Source organism: Erigeron canadensis, chromosome 5 (assembly GCF_010389155.1).
Source record: "Erigeron canadensis isolate Cc75 chromosome 5, C_canadensis_v1, whole genome shotgun sequence".
In the NCBI taxonomy this organism is placed as follows: domain Eukaryota; kingdom Viridiplantae; phylum Streptophyta; class Magnoliopsida; order Asterales; family Asteraceae; genus Erigeron; species Erigeron canadensis.
The window spans coordinates 9,105,588-9,125,259 of record NC_057765.1 but is presented as its reverse complement, the minus strand read 5'-3'; the positions used below and the strand labels follow the sequence as shown (position 1 = coordinate 9,125,259).

Below are 19,672 nucleotides of genomic sequence, written 5' to 3'. Positions count from 1 at the left end.
TTATTTGTTTTAGAATATGTTTAAATTATTCTTTTTGTGTTAAATTTTTGTTTTTTTGTTTTTTAATTATTGATACTGAAACTTATTATATTGAACATATATTGTGTTTACATAGAATTCCTATAGTATTATCTTGATGTGAAATGTTCATTTAAAAATTAAATTTTTTGTGAAAATTAAAAAATTGCCAAAACACACTGTGATCTGAATTTAACACAATGTGTTTTAATTGTGTTTTTATAAAACACAACGTGCTTTTATTGTGTAATCTAAAATACGTTGTGTTAAGTTTTTAATTACAGTGTGTTTTTGATAACGTTGTAAATCAGAAAATTGTTCAAACACACTGTGATATGAATTTAACACAATGTGTTTTCGAAAAACATATTAAAAACACATTGTGTTAAATTCAGAACACAATGTGTTTTGATAGTTTTCTAGTTTTCACGAAAAATTTAGTTTTCAAATGATCAAAACTCTTACTTTGATAAATGTATATTGTAGGGGAAATGATTATTCCCTTTAACCAAATAGCATAATAATCCTCCTAACTATGAAATTATTACATGTGAAAAAATCAGAGGATAAGATTAGGAAAGAGAATTAGTGGATACCATATGCCATCTTCTCAATGTATTAGGAGTATTATTAGGTTACTTTGTTTATCATTTTCCTTTGCTAAAACCCGGTTCAACTTCGATCCGACCGATCCAATCGGTCCGAACAGTAAAATTTGTTGAGCCCGGTTTAATGGCCTTTTCGGTTTTCAAAGCATTTCTGCTTAGGAACCTTGTGAAATGTTTTGATCTATGCAGCTATGCTGTATGGATCACTTTTTATTTTTCTTTAAATATGTTTTAAAGGCACAAGAATTAGTGAATTAAAGCCATTTGTGGATGAATTATCCGTTCTTGATGACCAACGGAAAGCATTCGAAAGTAGAATAACAGAGTTAAGTCTAAAGATAATACACTTGCTACATATTAGTCGGCTTAGAAATAAGTGAAGCATCTAATTCTATTACCATTGCAATTGACTTTAGTCAGAGTATAATGAATCAAGAGAACAGGAGATGCCTTTTATGCAGAAACTCGACGCTAAAATAAAACAAATGCACCAGGGGATATCAGCACTTAATAAACATCAAGTGTCCATTTAGGAATCTATTAAGAAAAAGGAGGCGTCAAGAGAAATGGATGAGGAGGTATCCTTGTTGTTGCTTGTTAGTGTTTGGACTTTTGATTTATCTTTGAACTTGTTTGTATCTACTTGAGTAAACCATACTTTCAATATGGTCTAACTTGTTAAGAAGTGGAAAGATCAAATTATGATGACCAAGTGTTATTGTTCACACAATGATGTATAGCCTTGATATTAAAAACTATATAGGCGCATCATGATATTAGAGTATGTCATGAATGGGCTTATTGCTTTAAAATACAAGTTACTTTTCTCCATCCCTTATGTGACAACATAATTTTTATTGGCCTTTTAAAACAACTTATAGGGAAAAGTATGTGTTTTTAACCGAGAGTAAGTATCTGTGCGTTGCGGCGATGAGATGGTGGGGTGATAGGTCATAAAGTGTGATAGCCACACTACTAGAAAAATATCTTTAATGACACCGATTGCGTGTCATAAAAGAGGTCAGATGACACGCTTTTTGGTGTCATAAATCGACCCGTCATAAAGCTTTATGACACGCATTTCGCGCGTCATGAATTTATGACACGTTTTTATGACACGCTTTTACGACACACTTTTATGACACTATTTTATGACACCTTTTTTGCGTGTCATGGTTCAAAACTTTTTTTAAAAAAAAATATTTTTTATAAAATTACTAATATCCATCAATTAAATTACAGTTAATCTCATAATACAAATAAAATACACAAATAGCAAAAGAGTGCATTTCATATATATCAAAACAATGCGTTTCATACAACCACAAGTTATTTTAAAATTCTAATAACCATATAAGTTTACAACCACTAAATTATATAGAATTCAAAACCGGTAAATGAAGTTTGATCGATGCCTATCCGATTTGCTATCAAGTCGTTCTTCAGTGATTCGACTTTCTGCAACAATGAGAAATATCACAATTAGACTAAATGGTATTGGTAACCAGAAAATTGTTACAAGCATCTAAACCTTATTCATCTAAACCAATATGTCCAGGATGCATAACAATCTATAAGCTTGAAATATAATATTGCAGTTGATACTATGTAGAAAGTCAATTGCAACATATGCTGCAAAGTATTTGTAAGACTTAAGAAATTGAATTACTCTGAAAGTCTGACCTTTGATCATTTTGTTATAGTAAAAGTGACTAAAATACATGTTCTCATAACTCTAATTCGACACTTACAGGTCAAGTCCCCTTCACTCATGTAGCTAATAATGCGTACATTATATCAAAAGTTCCACCATATCCTAGGCCAACAGCCAAAACCATGGGCATAATGAATTCCCACAAATGTCAAGAATGACATCCCAATTCTCTGATATTATTACCGGCTACAACACGACACCCATTTCTATTTTTTTTAAAAAGGCAAATTCACCATCGAATTCATTCAACTGTTGAAAAAAGCAATCTTGATTAAAATAAGCATAATTAAATAAGTGGCTGCACCATTCCATGCGTAACTAACATTAAGGTTGGATGGTGTGAGAAAGAAACCACACCGCAGTCTAGCACACCACGGTTAGGCACCGCATTGCACCAAATTTTCAGGGGTCAAACCACACCACTACCAGTGTCTTTTTAGATATCAAAGTGATCTGTGTGAGCACACTGGGTAAAAAGTGATTCGGTGTCGTTTTCAGTAAGGCGACTTTCTATTTTGATGTGGTCACATTGTCCACCATAAAGTCCTAAACAACAGGCCTTAATAAGAACTGTCATTAACTAACTAACAAGCAATGATATGCAGCTTCAGAGTTCACCCTAATACATTTATTAAAACGTGTGAAAAAAACGACAACGAAATTTACCATGAATAAACATCTTAAATCCGAAAACAGCGATACAGTTAACAACTCTTAATACTAAGAGATACTAATACGTGACAATAGTTAACAACTTGTAGAAAAACAGTAGCAAAAGGCAATAGAAGAAGGGTGACATACTTTGTAGAGTAGATTGTACTGCTCTGCCTGCTTCCTACTCTTTCTGACCAAGACTCGCGAATCAGGCCCCATCCCACTGTAAAGAGAAGAAATAAACTGTGAAGAAGCACAAGACACTTTGTATAGCAGATTATTCTGAAGATGCGATTTTCTTTTATGTGTAATAGGCTAAGAGGAGGACTGGTGCATCAAAAACAAATAGAAATTTATTACTGAAACTTATATGCAATGTTCAGTTAGAAATTAAGAATCTCACCTATATACTACTCCAATGTTAGGAGTCAATATCTGAATCTTTTGCACCTGACAAAGAAAACATATTTCAGTATGAGAATACTTGTATGTATTGTGCTGGAAAATAGATAATACAAACCAAAGTTGCATAACACAAAAGTGGCATATAACTGGGCTATGTTCCAAGAGAATGCAACTCACTAAACAAACAAAAATTATCAATCTTCTCTACATCTGGAGCAAAAAATGCAAGATTTGTGACAGTCGTTGATACTATCTTAATGTTATCGATATACAAGCCCATGTGATCGAGGAACCGGTATAGATGAGCTAAGAAGAGTAATTAATCATAGCTATACGTCATTATCTACAATAAGTAAGCATTGTATGTTGCGGTTTTCTGTGATGAACTTTCCTACTTTGTATATTGGCTCAAAGATAGCATGTATTCATGTGATTTTCTCTACGGCCATGTGCTACTTGCAAACAAAGTCATTACTCGATATTTTATCAGCTTCGTGCCTTCGTCATGAACTTCTTTGAAGTTATCAGGCTTATTGCAAAACATATACTAAAGAAAATGAGTGAGTGGTTAAACGATAAGGCATTCTCAGTGTCGCCTGATAGTTAAATTAATCAAAGAGTTGTATATATCTCAAACAGACAAGGTGAATAACCAATTCATTATCATGACACTAAAGTGCTCTTGACATCAACTAAACTGTACAACATCATTACATAACAAAGCAATGTGAAGAACGCCATATATAACAAACCTATTGATCTTTCAGAACATATCTGAAGTGCATAAACATTCTGCTCCCCGAGATCGTTCCTTTCCAACAAAATATGTTGTCTTCCTCATGAAATGCAGATATTCCAGAATCGCCACTCATCTATACATATAAAGAAGTCACATTGATTAAACACAATATAATTCGATTTCTATCTTTCCGAAATTCAACTTTCGAACAAATCTTACCATTAGGGCTATGAGTTCTGACTGTAATCTGTTACAATTGAAGACATACAAAATAAAGTATTTATATACCAAAAAAATATAAAGAAACAAAAATATATACCATGCGTCTTTGCACCACCACATCTCACCACAACAAAACTAGTCTTCCTCTCTGAAACTCAATCAATCAACCATTCAAATCAGGACTGCTGACTGCAATTGAGTCGAGCATTTATTGAAGTTGAGTTCAAAGTTTAAAAATCGAGCTTGAAATGTATACCGAGCCAATCTCAAGCTTTTAAGATCTCGGATCGGCTCTGCTTTGCTCAAGCTATTCCGGCCTGAGGTAATATGTATCTGATTTACAAAACATATATCGTTGTTCGAGATTATGATATAAAGGCTTTCGGCTTTCGTTCTGATATACATATGTATAACATTAAGCGACAATTGTTATTCTTATTCATTTTTACATGCATTTGAATCTAGGCAATGCAACTTCAGATATAAACTTGAGCTTTTTTAATCGAGCTCAGGGCCATCTAGGCAATGCAACTTCAGGTTTGTATATACATACAACAAAAATGATGATTAAATGTAAAATGAAACGATTACAAAGTTATAATTAACAATATCTAATGGAAACAATTGAATTTGAGGATAATGAAACAACCTGGAAGGAAATTGCGACAAGTGAAATTGGTGGACAGGGCTGATGCTGCTGTTGATGAAGTTCCAACCATCAAATTCGCAGCCGCAATCTGAATATTAAAACAAAATATCATATATCTTCACTCGAGATCTGAAAAATAAAACAAAATATCAAAAACAACAAATTTGGAAAATAAATTTTTATAATCATATATATTGATGAAACCCCTAATCTTAAAAAGAAAATTTGAAAGATTTATGATCCGAATCAAAACAGATTTATTACCCGATTCACGACGGCTTTGATTACCCATGACGGCGACCTTGGTGATGGTGAAACAAATGGTGGCTGCAAATGAAAGGGGAGAGATTGAGAGAGGAAACGATTGGGGTCGTAATACTTAGGGTTTTTTTTGGGTTTTTTTTTCAGTTTTAGTGGAAAATATAAGATTTTTTAACAAAATTATAAGACGACGCTCAGGGATGACACGCAAAAAAAGTGTATCCCGTGTTACACCACCTTTTTTTATGACACTAAAAATTGCGTGTCATAAATCCTTCAGATTTTACAAATTATGATAGTTTTTTTATGACATACCTTTTTGCTTGTCATTAAAATGCGAGTGTCATAATTTTGGTGTCATTAAAAGCTATTTTTCTAGTAGTGCCAAATGCCTTAACCGTACGGGTTCCGTCACCGGATTTAAAAATTCGTCAAAAGTATATCGAATGACATCTCTAACGAAAGAGCATGAAATTTTAAGAACACACATATAATTTTATAATTTATCGATATACAGTTTTTGAGATAAAAGATTTTGAAAGAATTAGATGAATAAAATGATTTATGGAGGAGAGAGAAAGTTGTAGGCATTGATGTATAGTACATCATGCATTATCATATGTACATTGTTGAAATTGAATGTTGAAAGTTGAAACCCTATTTGCTTTATAATATAGTATAGATATAGATAATCTCATCATTATTTTGTGAAGTATTTAATCGATGTTTTTCTTATTTTTAGCTCTTGAAGGGACAATGTGCCTATACAATTAGCAAAATTCCATGTTAGCTATTTTAAGGGGTCTGGCTATCTTAACTGGATTTATTTTTTAATGTCAAAGTCGCTCTTCAAGTCTATAATCAGGTATTTTGTATATCCTTGTTTGAATTGAAGTATGTCTTATGTTTTGGTTTAAAGTGCTAAAGATAATGCCAGTCTTCATCCCATAGTAGTTCGGTCTCTAGTTAAAGTACATGTAGATGTTATGTTAGCTTGTCATACATAAATTGTTTCACGCTTTCTCCTGTATGTGAAATTAAGATATACAGTTGGTTGGTGAAGTAAAATGTCCCATCTAAATATTTTCCAGTAGCCTGTCATAGTTGAAATGTTTAGCCACAGTTTTAAGAAGCTAAGTCCAGTATCTAACGAAGATTTTTCTATCAATAGATAGGAATTAGTGTTCGATATAGGGGACCTAAACAGTCAACCGCTATAGTAATTAATTAGGATCTAAAGGCATATGCCCAAATATGCATTGGGTTCATGAGTATCTACCATCATCTGTTTTGTTAAATGAGTGGATGAGTAGCTATGAAGATTTTGACCAGGAAAGCCCTATTTTAGTTAAATATTTGTCATGTCTCCTGGCAATAAGATTTTTCAACTGCGAATTTAAGAAACATGGTAGTAAATATGGTATTTGAATCTGTTTTAGTAAGCAAGCACTTTATGTTTCTCCATCACTATTATGAGAAAGAAATAAGCTGTTATGATGATTGCTATAATTTTTAACTTTTCCACGGGCTTGCTTTTATTATACAATCTACAAGTTAAAAGACAACCATAATGAAGCAACTAAGTCTGCCAGAAGCTCTGATCACTTACAAATTTTCTTTTCTGTTGGCATTTACTGATTCTCTCAAAATAGTATATGAACTATATTATACAACACATAACTTCTCATAATACTCCCATAGTCCCATCTTTGGAAAAAAAATGGTCTTTTGGACAAATTATCATTTTCTGTTATAGTACAAAACATATTTCTGCCAATTGGACCGAGGTGTTTAAGTACGGGGTCGAAGTATCGAACCTAATGTTTTATGTGCTTCTGGCATTGTGTTATACTTATAGTTCATGACTCCCTAAATGTTTAGTTGTTACTTATTTTCGTTTTAATATTTTTTATTTAAAGTCCATAGAGGTCACTGGAAGAGAACAAAAGCAGGTCTAGTTGAGGCAAAGAATGCAGAAAGAGCATTAATGCAGGTCTATCATGAGCAATCTGCCATTCTCGAAGTTCATGCCAAGGTATTTATTAGCAATGCTATATTATTTTCATGTTGCTACCTGTAAGCATAGTGTGGTAGATAAAGAGATTTCCAGCTCAGTATCATTCTAGACAAACTGGTGCTGCCTTTTCTTATGTCATTGTTTACTTAAGCTACACTATTCCATGTAAGAGAATAAGTAAAGAGAGCTAATTCATTTTTATTGTTTGATCAGAGTTCTGTCTCATTGTAATCCACGAATAAATATTTTGAGATTTATTAATCTTGAAAATCTTTAAAATATAATGATTTGTCCATTTTGATTAGTGCTGCAAGTCATTTTGATAGGGATTTTTGCTCAAAAGAAGATGAAAAGATAGTGCATCTTAGATTGTTGCTGACTAGAATGCCCTTTGTCCCAAATAATGTATGTTATTTTTTTCTCATTATATGTTGTATATTTTCTAAGGTTTTATTGATTGAAGTCCCATTACTTACTTACACTGTTAGTTTGTTAGAAGTTTCAATGGACTTGATTATGTTGAAATATATTGAAGTCAATTTCCCAAAAAAGGTTGGCTTTAGTGGAGTACTTTTATTTCCTAATTGAAAATCTTTTTTTTCCAGTCTTTATTTCTTTCATTCTTTGTATTATCATCAAGTTTTTTTTTTTTTCTATCTTTCATATCTTACATCTGTCTCTATATTCAGTTCCTTTTCATCTTTGTATTTCTTTCTCGAGTATTGATTATCATAATGTTGATGAATAGTTTGAGTGAGTTTATTTTGTATAGATAGATTTGTAATTGGCCGACGAATGAAATTACTCAAGATAGTTCTGGGAATTGTGTGTCTTGATTGTAGTTTGGTTTATATCTTTGTTCTGATAGAAATCTTGATATGGTTACAGAACTCTAAGGTTTGATCGGATTAGAATTAGGTCTAAGTCTTATCTATTCGGTTTAACAAAGATTGTGGTTCCGGTTTGATATAACATTCATATGAAACCCCTTAAATTAAAATTAGGGGTTGTGGCTCGCTGTTATTGGATTCTATGCTAAAAGTTGATTTGGGTTTGTATCTTGAAACTCTAATTTCTTCAATCAGTTATAACTTATAAGGACTTGGTTATTGCTCTATGACTTCCGTTGTGTCTTGTCATCTGTTATTGGGTGGCGTACTATTTAAGTATATATATCCCTCTTGTGTGGTAGCAAGTACCTGCTTGTGGGAGTTTCTGTGCTTACTAGAATCAAATACCCCCACCAAGTCAAACTTGGCCCATAATCAGGGTGTTTTTGTTAGTTGATTTAAGTTGTCTTATGTTGGTGTCTAGTGTCGAGGATCCCAAGTTCAACCCATGTCCTGACCTCTTTGAAGGGCTGGAAACTTGTTCTTGCTTGGATAGTTTTTTTTTTTTTTTTAATTTCTACTGAGTCTTATATTAATTCATAGTGAGATAAGAAACCTGAATTTTTACTTTGGAGTTTTCTTGATATTGTTCTGTTTTCTTGGGTTCCTTTCTCGATTTGCTGATTTAAGAGGAGTGATCTTTTGAAACCCTATCTCACGCCTCCAAATAAAGAATAAGGCTCATTTATATTGGTACAAGTCTTCCGCTGTGGTGTTCTCTTTAGGGTATAAATTGGCGGAGTACTCTTGTTTGTGTCTTACTTGTTCTTTGGAGTTTAATTGTTGTATATTTGATTTGGCTGTGCTAGTATTTCTATTTGTTCTTGAGTTCTTCGTATTGTCTTTGTTCGTTCCTAAAAATTTGTTGGATTCATGAAAAAATATTTTCTTGTATCTTCTTTGAGTTCAGCCCCTTACAAGGTTGCGCTTACTTATGGAGACGTATTTCTGATCTTCATATTGAACCAGCCTCTTCAATTTTCTTGGTTTACTCAATCTGATTTTTGTGACTCCTCTCGTGTTGACTTTCCTTTTTTTAGAGTTGAATCTGATTGTAGAGATTCTGCTTTCAAGAAACTTGAGTCGGGTCCAATCCTTTATTGGTTTTAAATATAGTTCTGGACCTTTCTTTCTTTTAGGTTATTAAGAACTTGGACGGTATCTATGGCTTTGTGGCTTATTCAAGGTTGTGAGCCTTGACTCTTATTTCTTTCAGCCAGGTATTCACTGTAAGAGTATTCTTACTTTCTATATGTTGGCTGCAATACGCTTTGATTATTGTTTGCTTCATTATAAAGTTGTTCATCATTTGTATGTTCTGATTATTATTGTTTCATTACTTGAAACTGCATACTTTTTTGATTAAGTTATTTGGATTCTTTATATGCTTGCACATCTTATGTGATATGTGTTAAAAAAGTATTAATATCAAAAGCTATCTTTTCTAGCATCATAATGCTGGTTATTCATGTGGTTGACCATTTCTATATAATTCAACCTTGCCTGTTCGAAATTAAAATAGTTTGTTAGTGATGGGTGATCATTTTTTGTAAGTTTTTGATTTTTAAGCACGTGTGATCGGTTTGTTTGGTAAAGTTATAGACGCCGGTGATGAAATATGATTAAGTAGATGGAAACATGTGTTAAAATTATATATTCTTAACCTGTTTTATAAGTTTAGGGACTAAACTTGTATTTTTAGAAGTTTATTGTGCAGGAAACTATTTTGGACCTAAATTGTAAAGATGATAAAGAAGAAGGTGCAGATAGCTATTAAAGAAATGATGCTCGAGTATATAGACGACTTGATCTTCAGTTTAGGGTTATTAACCCATTATTTTACACGCAAAAAAAAGTGATTGTTCGTTTATCTCTCAATCTGTATTTTTATTTTTTGATTCTTGTAAAACTATTATCATCTAGATAATAGATCCACGACAGACTTAACTGGAGTGGATTTAGTTGTTGTTTCTTCTCCTGATTAAGATCAGGTTTGTAGAATTAATGAATTGAGACTCATTAATCTGAAAATATCAATTTGGTGTTAGAATTTTATCATGGTATCAGAACCAGGTTCTGAAAATCACTATTTTGTTAAATCGAATTAAAATTACTCTAATAATAAATTTAGGGTTTGATCGATCGAATTTAGGGGTTCTTATTTTTAGATCTAGATTTTCTAATGGCGTATGATTATTAAGATCACCGATTGATTATCTAGGTTTTTTGAGTGTTTGAATAACCTAATTTTTTGAGAAAAATTAGGGTTACGATTCAAGTTTTTCATTGAAGATTTCTTAGGTTTATTTTATTGACTAAGAGAATCAATAAATAAACCTAATCTCCTGGTTATTCTCCGCTGCAGATTTTTTTTTCTGATCCTACTACGATTATTGACTAAGTGAATCAATAACTAGTAGGGTTCCATCTTCCGTTTCATCCTATAAGCACTGTTTGCATCCTCTCTCTTTATCTCTCTTTATTTTCTGTTTGGTTTTAATAAAAAAAAATATATAATAATACTATTTTTCATTTTATTCTCATTCAAAACAATTGTGTTAAACTTGACCTACCTCTGTGAGAGGCAAGGAATCCTGTCCCTGGCACATTTGGGAGATAAGATTTATTTTTCAAAATAATTTTTAAAATATATATATATACTTTTGATCTGTTTTAAATTTGTGATTAATTGAGGATAATTTGTTTAAATTGCTGTTAATTGAGATTAACTGTTTTTTTTATTTAGTTTGGTTATTAATTGAGATTAAACTGCTATTTGTGTTCTTGGTTTGAATTGATTAATTGAGATTAATCTGTTAAGATGGATGATGATAATATTAGAGGTTATGGTTCTGGTTATGAGTCTGATGATACTGTTCTAAGTGACAATGTGACTAGGATTAGTAAACTTGATGTGAGTCATCCTTTGCATTTGCATCCTAATGACTCTGCTTCTTTGACTGTTGTGTCTATCAAACTTAAAGGTACTGAGAATTATTCTGTGTGGTCTTGTGCTATGTTACTTGCTCTAGTAGGAAAAAATAAAACTGGATTTATTGATGGCACATGTAGAAGGTCAAATTGTAACAACCGTCCCAGAAATGTTCTATTTAAGTCTTAGAAACTTGCATATGCCACTGGATCGGCCAGACAGTTTAATTTATATGAGTTCTAGACGTACTTTAGATGTTCATTATGAGCTTATATGAACTTCAAATTGATCTAAATATTAATATTGTACGACGAGTTCGTGATTACGCTCAATAATATAATATGTTCGGTTCGTAAATGTTAAAGGTTCATAAAAGAGCTCAGCTCAAATAAATTGCAAAATGGTCCTTGTAGTTGTGAAGTTTCATTTTTATGGTAAGGTATATAAAGAAAGTGTAAAACCCTAAAAGTTTACTATTCATCACCTCCTACCTCTCTTCACTCACTCCCCACACCTTAAAACACACACTAAATTCATCTCCTGATTTTGGTTGGTTTGGGTGAAATCATTGATATCATTAGCTTCCTTGTAATCATCAAAACGTGTTTCTGTAATCGGTTTTGAGGTAACAACAACAAATCTTATGTTTTTGATGAAATTAAAAATAAACTTTTAGACTTGTGTTCTTGATGATTTGGTCGATTTTGATTTCAAAAACGTGTTAAAGATTGATGGGTTTATGTTTAAATGTGTCTAGTAACTGTTTTGTGATCAAATTTGGGTCGTAACATGCCTTAATCTTCAAAACTCGTGATTTTGTTAAGTTCAGTCTTATGTCCGTATGCCTGCAACATCAAACGAAATTATCTTGTTCAAAACGAAATTAGCTTAACGAACTTAAGGTTTAAATTCGCTCAGTTCAGTCAAACGAACTTAAGGTTTAAATTCGCTCAGTTCAGTCAAACGAACTTAAGGTTTAAATTCGCTCAGTTCAGTCAAACGAACTTAAGGTTTAAATTCGCTTAGTTCAGTCAAACGAACTTAAGGTCTAAATTCGTTCATTTCAGTCAAACGAACTTAAGGCTCACTTTCGTTCAGTTCCTGTACGTAAAGTTCAGTTAAAAACTATTTGGAGTCAAAACGTTCGAAGGACCAAATCATCAGTTCATCACGGGCATTTGTGATTTGAATAATCACTTAGACTAATATATGTACTTTTATATGGCTATTATGTGCATAGGAGTTCGACAAGGCGTAATTGGATCTCGATAGATATACTTATCTATCTTTGTACTTGTTCACTGTACTAATTCTCTATATTGTACCAGATCACTGTTAGTTCACTTATTTCCCCTTTCGTACATTTCCAAAGTTCTTTATCGGGGACTGAAAAGCATGAAAACTAATTTGTACATATATATATACAGACTTATATATATATATATATATATTCTTTTGACTGTACTACGTACTATTTTGAGACAGACAGACTATTTATGTACAGACAGACTACTTTCAAACAGACTATTTACGTACAGACAGACTATCTATGTTATGATACTTATTTCTTAATGTGCTTTCTAGATCTTGAATGGGCAAGATCTTGAATACATACGGTTATGTACTTATTTTATGTATGAGGCCTAAGACTTACTGCTATCAATTCATCTCCCACCAGTTCTGGGAATGGACCGTAGGTATATGGACAGCGCTGTTAGGGTAGGCCCATCCTCATTCTCCTCAGGACAGGAGAATGCATATTACCTAGACTTATTGATCACCTGTTCTGATCACATGCTCTGGTCACCGGTTCTGACCTAGTTCGTACTTATATACTATCTGATTACATGAGTTCCCTGAATTTTCACAGCTCGTTATGGCCAAGCGGTTTAGCAGTAATAATAGACATACATATTAAGTACATTACAGATTCTAAACTATTGTTATTACAGCAAGGTACATTTGACAGCCGTACAGACTATATGACTTGACTTTTATACATACCGGTATTATGTATATTTATAAAGTACTTTATGTGAATCTCACCAACTACTTTCGTAGTTGACCTTTGAACTTACATGCTTTTCAGGCTAGGTACTAGATCTTTAGCATAAGAGTCTTCCGTTCTAAGCGCATCCTTTTGGTGACGGTTCGTGCATACAAGTCCTGGAGCTACGAAGGCCTTATTACTATTCTAGCTCAAGTACTGTTCTATGAGACAATTGTTCTGTCCCATGAATTTGACTATTTTGATTCAGTTATATTCTGTAATAACATTCGTACTTCTGATCTAGACTTAATTATGATTCGTAATGACTTTGTTCTCCTGATCTTTGATTAATCTTAATGGCTGTGTTGAACTTGTACTGTGTGCATTTGTACTTGTCTGTGCATCCCGTATATTCCGCTTTAGCGGGGTGTTACACAAATACTGATGAAGTCTTAGGCAGACAATGGGATAGGGTAAATGTTGTTGTGTTAGGATGGATTCTAAATTCTATATCTGAAGAATTGTTTCTTGGTCAAATTTTCTCTAAAAGAGCTTCACATGTTTGGAAAGAATTACAAGAAACTTATGATAAAGTTGATGGTTCTGTTACTTTTAATCTGCATCATAGGATTAATTCTTTGTCTCAAAATGGTGCTACTCTAGCAGAATACTATCATAAACTGAATGCTCTGTGGAAACAATTTGATGCACTTGTTAAACTGCCAAGATGTACTTGTCATGCTGCAGAAGATTTTAAGAAACATAATCAATTAATAAAGTTAATGCAATTTTTAGTGGGACTTGATGATTCTTATATGCAAACTAGAAGTAACATTTTAACTAAAGAACCTTTACCTGATGTAAAAAGTGCTTATGCTATTATTTCTAGTGAAGAATCACATAGATTAATTGCTTCTGGTAATAACTCTGGTGTGTTTCAGAAGTCTACAACTTCTGCATTTGCTTCTAATGTGCCTGCTAAGTCTAATTTTCAAAGATTTCAATCTCAAACTTCAAAGTCTGCTTCTAAATATAATCAGTATGATAAAAAAGGTGCTAATACTGGTAGTTCTGTTATTTGTGATCACTGTGGTTTTAATTGACACACTATTGATAAGTGCTTTAAAATAATTGGATATCCTACTAATTTTGGAAAAAAGAAGTTTGGTCAAAGTTTTAAAGGCAAAAATGTTTCTAGTAATAATTCTGTTGAGAAACATGCTTCTGGTACTAGTTTTACAGATGAACAGTTTGCTAGAATAGTATCTTTGATCAAAGGAAATTCAGATAACAACAAAAGTGTGCAAGCCAATATGGCAGGTACTATTATGAATAGAAGTAAAATTTTTAACTCTAACTTTAAAAGATTTTTCTGTTCTAATAGTAAAATACATGCTAAATTAATTATAAAAAGGCTTATTTGTGATTCAGGAGCTAACCAACATATGACACATTCTGAAAAGTTTCTAGTCAATGTTGTAGATATTTCACATTTAAAAATAAAAGTAGCTCATCCAAATGGAACTGAAACCTATATTACTAAAATAGGAGATATGATTTTAACTGATAACTTGACTTTATTTGATGTCTTGGTTGTATCTGAATATTGTGTAAGTCTTATGTCTATACACAAACTGGCTAGGGATAGTAAATTGATTGTTGCTTTTGATGAAATAAATTGTTATTTTTTGTCCCAGGATTTGAGGGCAGGGAAGGTCTTGGGGACTGGTAGACAATATGATGGACTTTATTATTTTAATGATAATAAAGGTAATGTGTTTAAAACTTGTTTGTCTGAGACAAAATGTTGTGTGTCTAGATATATTTGGCATTGTAAACTTGGTCATCCTGCTGATCAAGCTTTGGATGTTCTGAAACAAAAATTGTCTTTAGATACTTCTAAAAACTTTCTCTTTGTGAAATTTGTCAAAAAGTTAAACAAGTTAGAAAACCTTTTTCATTAAGTGAACATAAATCTACTAGTATAGGTGATTTAATACATTTGGATGTATGGGGTCCTTATAAAGTTACTAGTAGAGATGGTTTTAGGTATTTTCTCACTATTGTGGATGATTACTCAAGAGCTGTTTGGGTATATTTGTTAACAAATAAAACTGAAGTATTTGATTCTATAGTTATCTTTTATAATCTGGTTGAAACTCAGTTTCATATAAGAATAAAAATGTTCAGAAGTGACAATGGTGGAGAATTTGTTAATAATCAGTTTAAATCTTTTTGTGAAAAACAAGGTATCTTGCATCAAACAACCTTAAGTTATACTCCACAACAAAATGGGGTAGCTGAAAGAAAGCATAGACATCTTCTTAATGTTGCTAGATCCCTTCTTTTTCAAGGGGGGATTCCTTTGAATATGTGGACCGAATGTGTTCTGACTGCTGTTTATTTGATTAACAGATTGCCTTCTTCTGTGCTAAGTGGAAAATCTCCTTTTGAACTTGTTTTTAAACAGTCTCCTTCTTTGATGCGTTTAAGGGCTTTTGGTTATCTTGCTTATGCTAAAATCTTGAATGTAAATGATAAATTTGCTTGTAAATCTGAAAAATGTGTTTTGCTTGGTTATGCTAATTCTAAAAAAGGATATAAGTTGTTCAGTCTTGATAATAAACAAATTGTTTATTCTAGGGATGTTAAGTTTTTTGAGGATATTTTTCCTTTCAAACAAAAGATTTGTGAGAATAATGAACATTTTTTAAAAGAAAACTTAAATCATGAAAAACTTTTTAATGAATATAATCCTGACAACTACTCTAATGATCCCTATGATGATGAAGGAGATAAAAGAAATCTAAGAAAGGATGGCATATCTTCCTCTTATTCTGGAAGTACTTCTGGCTCATCTAGTAATGGTGGGGATTCTTCCTCGCACCATAATGATGATCCAGTTGTTTCTAACAATGAGACTGGAAGTAATGCAACCTTTGAGGATATAAATAATTCTGAGGGTGAAGATATTTCTCAAGATAATGAAGATATAAATAATTTAGATCAAATTAATGGTTTAAACCCTAGAAGATCAGAAAGAACTTCAATTTTTCCAAAAAAGTATCATGATTATATAGTGGGCAATTCTGTTTCAAATAAAGATGTGAAATATGGTATAGAGAACTATGTAAGTTATTCTAGCTTATCTTCTGATTATAAATGTTTTGCTGCTTTGTTAAGTAAGAATGTAGAACCTAAATCTTTTTATGAAGCATCTAAACAACAATGTTGGAATGAAGCTATGAATTCTGAAATGGAAACTCTATATAGAAATAACACTTGGACTTTAGTTGATTTACCTTTGAACAGAAATCCTATAGGCTGTAAATGGGTATATAAAATTAAGTATAATTCTAGTGGTGAGATAGAAAGATATAAAGCTAGATTAGTGGCTAAAGGATATAACCAAAAGGCTGGTGTTGATTATGAGGAAACTTTTTCTCCAGTAGTTAAGATTGTAACTATTAGATGTTTAATTACTCTTGCTGTTTAAAATAACTGGTCTCTTTTTCAATTAGATATAAATAATGCTTTTTTATATGGAGATCTTGTCAAGGATGTTTATATGTCTCTCCCTCCTGGCTATTTTTCTCCTTCTGACAAAAGAGTTTGTAAGCTTAACAAATCTCTGTATGGATTGAAACAAGCTCCTAGACAGTGGAATGCAAAATTAACAAGTGCATTGCTAGAAAATAATTTTGTTCAAAGTATTAGTGATTATTCCCTTTATACTAAATCTGTTGATGGTGTTTTTATTGCTATTTTAGTTTATGTGGATGATATTATCACTACAGGAAATAACTTAGAGGAAATAGAAAAATTCAAAGTTTCTTTGAAAACCAAGTTTTTAATTAAAGCTTTAGGAAAATTGAGGTATTTTTTAGGAATTGAGATTCTTGATACTTCAAATGGGGTTGTTCTTACTCAAAGGAAATATTGTATGGATCTTGTTTCTGACTATGGTCTTCTTGCTAGTAAGTCAGTCAGTACCCCAATGCAACCAAATGTTGCATTAACTGATTCTCCCTCTGAAAAGGATCCTTTACTTACTAATATAACTGAATACCAGAAACTAATTGGCAAATTGATTTATTTGACTACTACAAGACCTGATATCTCATATACTGTGCATTGCTTGAGTCAATTTATGCATTCTCCTCTTAGATCACATTTGCAGACTGCTTTAAAACTTTTAAGATATCTTAAAAGTTCACCAGGGAAAGGTATTTTGATTTCTAAATCTTCTTCTCTTACACTTGAAGCATATTGTGATGCAGACTGGGCAAGATGTGTTGTAAGTAGAAAGTGTGTATCAGGTTATTATGTTTTCTTTTGTGGTTCTTTAGTTTCCTGGAAAAGTAAGAAACAAAACACCATTTCTAAATCATCTGCAGAAGCTAAGTATAGATCTTTAGCTTCTGTTAATTCTAAAGTTATTTGGATTCAAAAAATTTTGAAAGACCTAGGTTGTAGTATTCCTAGTCCTGTAAATGTGTTTTGTGACAGTGATGCTGCAATTAAAATTGCAGCCAATCCAGTGTTTCATGAGAGAACCAAACACTTGGAAATAGACTTGCATTTTGTAAGAGAAAAAATTTTGAAACGTATAATTTGTACTCAAAAGATAGGTTCTGCAAATCAAATTGCAGATATCCTTACAAAGGCACTGGATACAAAACAACATAGTTTTTTATGTTCAAAATTAAAACTTGTAAATCTTTTTCAGGTTAAGACTAAAGGGGGGTGTTAAAATTATATATTCTTAACCTGTTTTATAAGTTTAGGGACTAAACTTGTATGTTTAGAAGTTTATTGTGCAGGAAACTATTTTGGACCTAAATTGTAAAGATGATAAAGAAGAAGGTGCAGATAGCTATTTAAGAAAAGATGCTCGATTATATAGACGACTTGATCTTCAGTTTAGGGTTATTAACCCATTATTTTACACACACAAAAAAAGTGATTGTTCGTTTATCTCTCAATCTGTATTTTTATTCTTTGATTCTTGTAAAACTATTATCATCTAGATAATAGATCCACGACAGACTTAACTGGAGTGGATTTAGTTGTTGTTTCTTCTCCTGATTAAGATCAGGTTTGTAGAATTAATGAATTGAGATTCATTAATCTGAAAATATCAATTTGGTGTTAGAATTTTATCAACATGCATGATCATTGGTTACTAGATGTTTGTTGCGAAAGATAAAAAAGGAAAATCAAAACCAGTATTCTCTATTTATTTGGAAACCTTTGAATGTGTAAGTTTTTCGAAAAGTTTTTAACTTATGCCTTTTCTTTTAATCCTTTTTAGTCTTGCAAGTTTTTTTATATGCTTATATAATCCATGGAAAAAGGTGGAAGGTTTTCTAATCTATTTGTCTTAAAACAGGGATTCACAACCGTGAAGAGGGCTTCAAAAGAACTCAACAACTTAACGTGAAATCACAGGTGGAATTTGATCGCTGTGGTCTAAACAAAGGCGAAGGAACGTAGAAGCTTTGGTTGAGGAGGTTCTATATCATTATTTTGAAACTTGTTAAGGAGCTGCTATAAATGAAAACGTCAATAAGGTAAAAGATTCAGCAGCAACTAAAACGGCAGACATTTTTAACTCTATTATTTCTCTTTCTTTCATGTGGATTTCTAATCGTAATAGGAATCATTATTATTGCTGGAACAACTGGATCGTGAACCTGCTGGATCAAGGATGATGTCTTATTCTTTTGGCTGATATTTTTGCTTCGTTGGCTTCTTTATGTGTTGCTGCACTTAGCCGCTTATTGAGTGTTGTATTGTTGGTCGAGCTTTGTTTGTTTTTTGGGTAGCTAAGCTTGGTAGGATCCTCCCTGAAACATGTTTGGGACTACATCAAAAACTATACGAAGTAAAAACAGGTGACTCGGCCTCCGTGTTTGGGAGTTTTTCTCATGTCTTGGGTCAACTGTAATCACCACGAGTTTTTTCACTTCTTTTGTAGTCCTCATAGTTAATACTTTAGGATGTGTCTAGAGTACTGTTTTCATTGCTGTGTATTCTAGTCTTATCTGTGATTGTACATTTTTACCTACTAGTGTCTTGGGGTAGTAGTTTTTTAATATAATTTTGCCTTTCTAAAAAAAAACTAAACAGCAGATATTCATAAAGCTGAAGAGATCACTAAGCAATAAACATCCTGTTTTATCTAAATATCTGTTTATTTATATACTGATATAGACTTGTGTTAACTTGGATGAACCATATGTCATATTCATCCTTTGTTTTAATTACAGTCAAATAGCCTTCCATAAGGCCTATCGTAGTAAGGTGAGAAAGAGCCCGTTGACAAACTCATCCTCGTCAATGTTAATGCTAGTGAGGCCGTCGATGACATTTATCTTGGGTCGGGCATCGAAATTTATAACCAAATGGCTACTTTTGGGGGTTTTTTCTTTAGTTATTACTCCTTCCATCTCATAATAAGTATCCTTGTTTGACATTTTGACTCTTTTTTCTTTCAACTTTGACCGCAAATATTTTTATTTGTGTATATAACATACACTAGATATAACATATATGAGTTGATTGAGTTTT

The 19,672-nt window shown here is 32.3% G+C and overlaps 1 long non-coding RNA gene across 2 annotated transcripts; it reads right to left on the bottom strand.

The window, feature by feature from the left end:
• Window positions 1–3,140: 3,140 nt before the first annotated feature.
• LOC122598800 lies at window positions 3,141–4,660 on the bottom strand. Of its 2 annotated transcripts, XR_006323732.1 has the most exons (5): window positions 4,617–4,660; window positions 4,458–4,508; window positions 4,152–4,271; window positions 3,398–3,444; window positions 3,141–3,217 (listed from the first exon to the last, which is right to left on the bottom strand). It is a non-coding gene; the product is annotated as an uncharacterized LOC122598800 (long non-coding RNA). The 2 variants fall into 2 exon arrangements; XR_006323731.1 differs by lacking the exon at window positions 4,617–4,660 and having other exon boundaries at window positions 4,458–4,576.
• Between the last annotated feature and the right edge of the window lie 15,012 nt (window positions 4,661–19,672).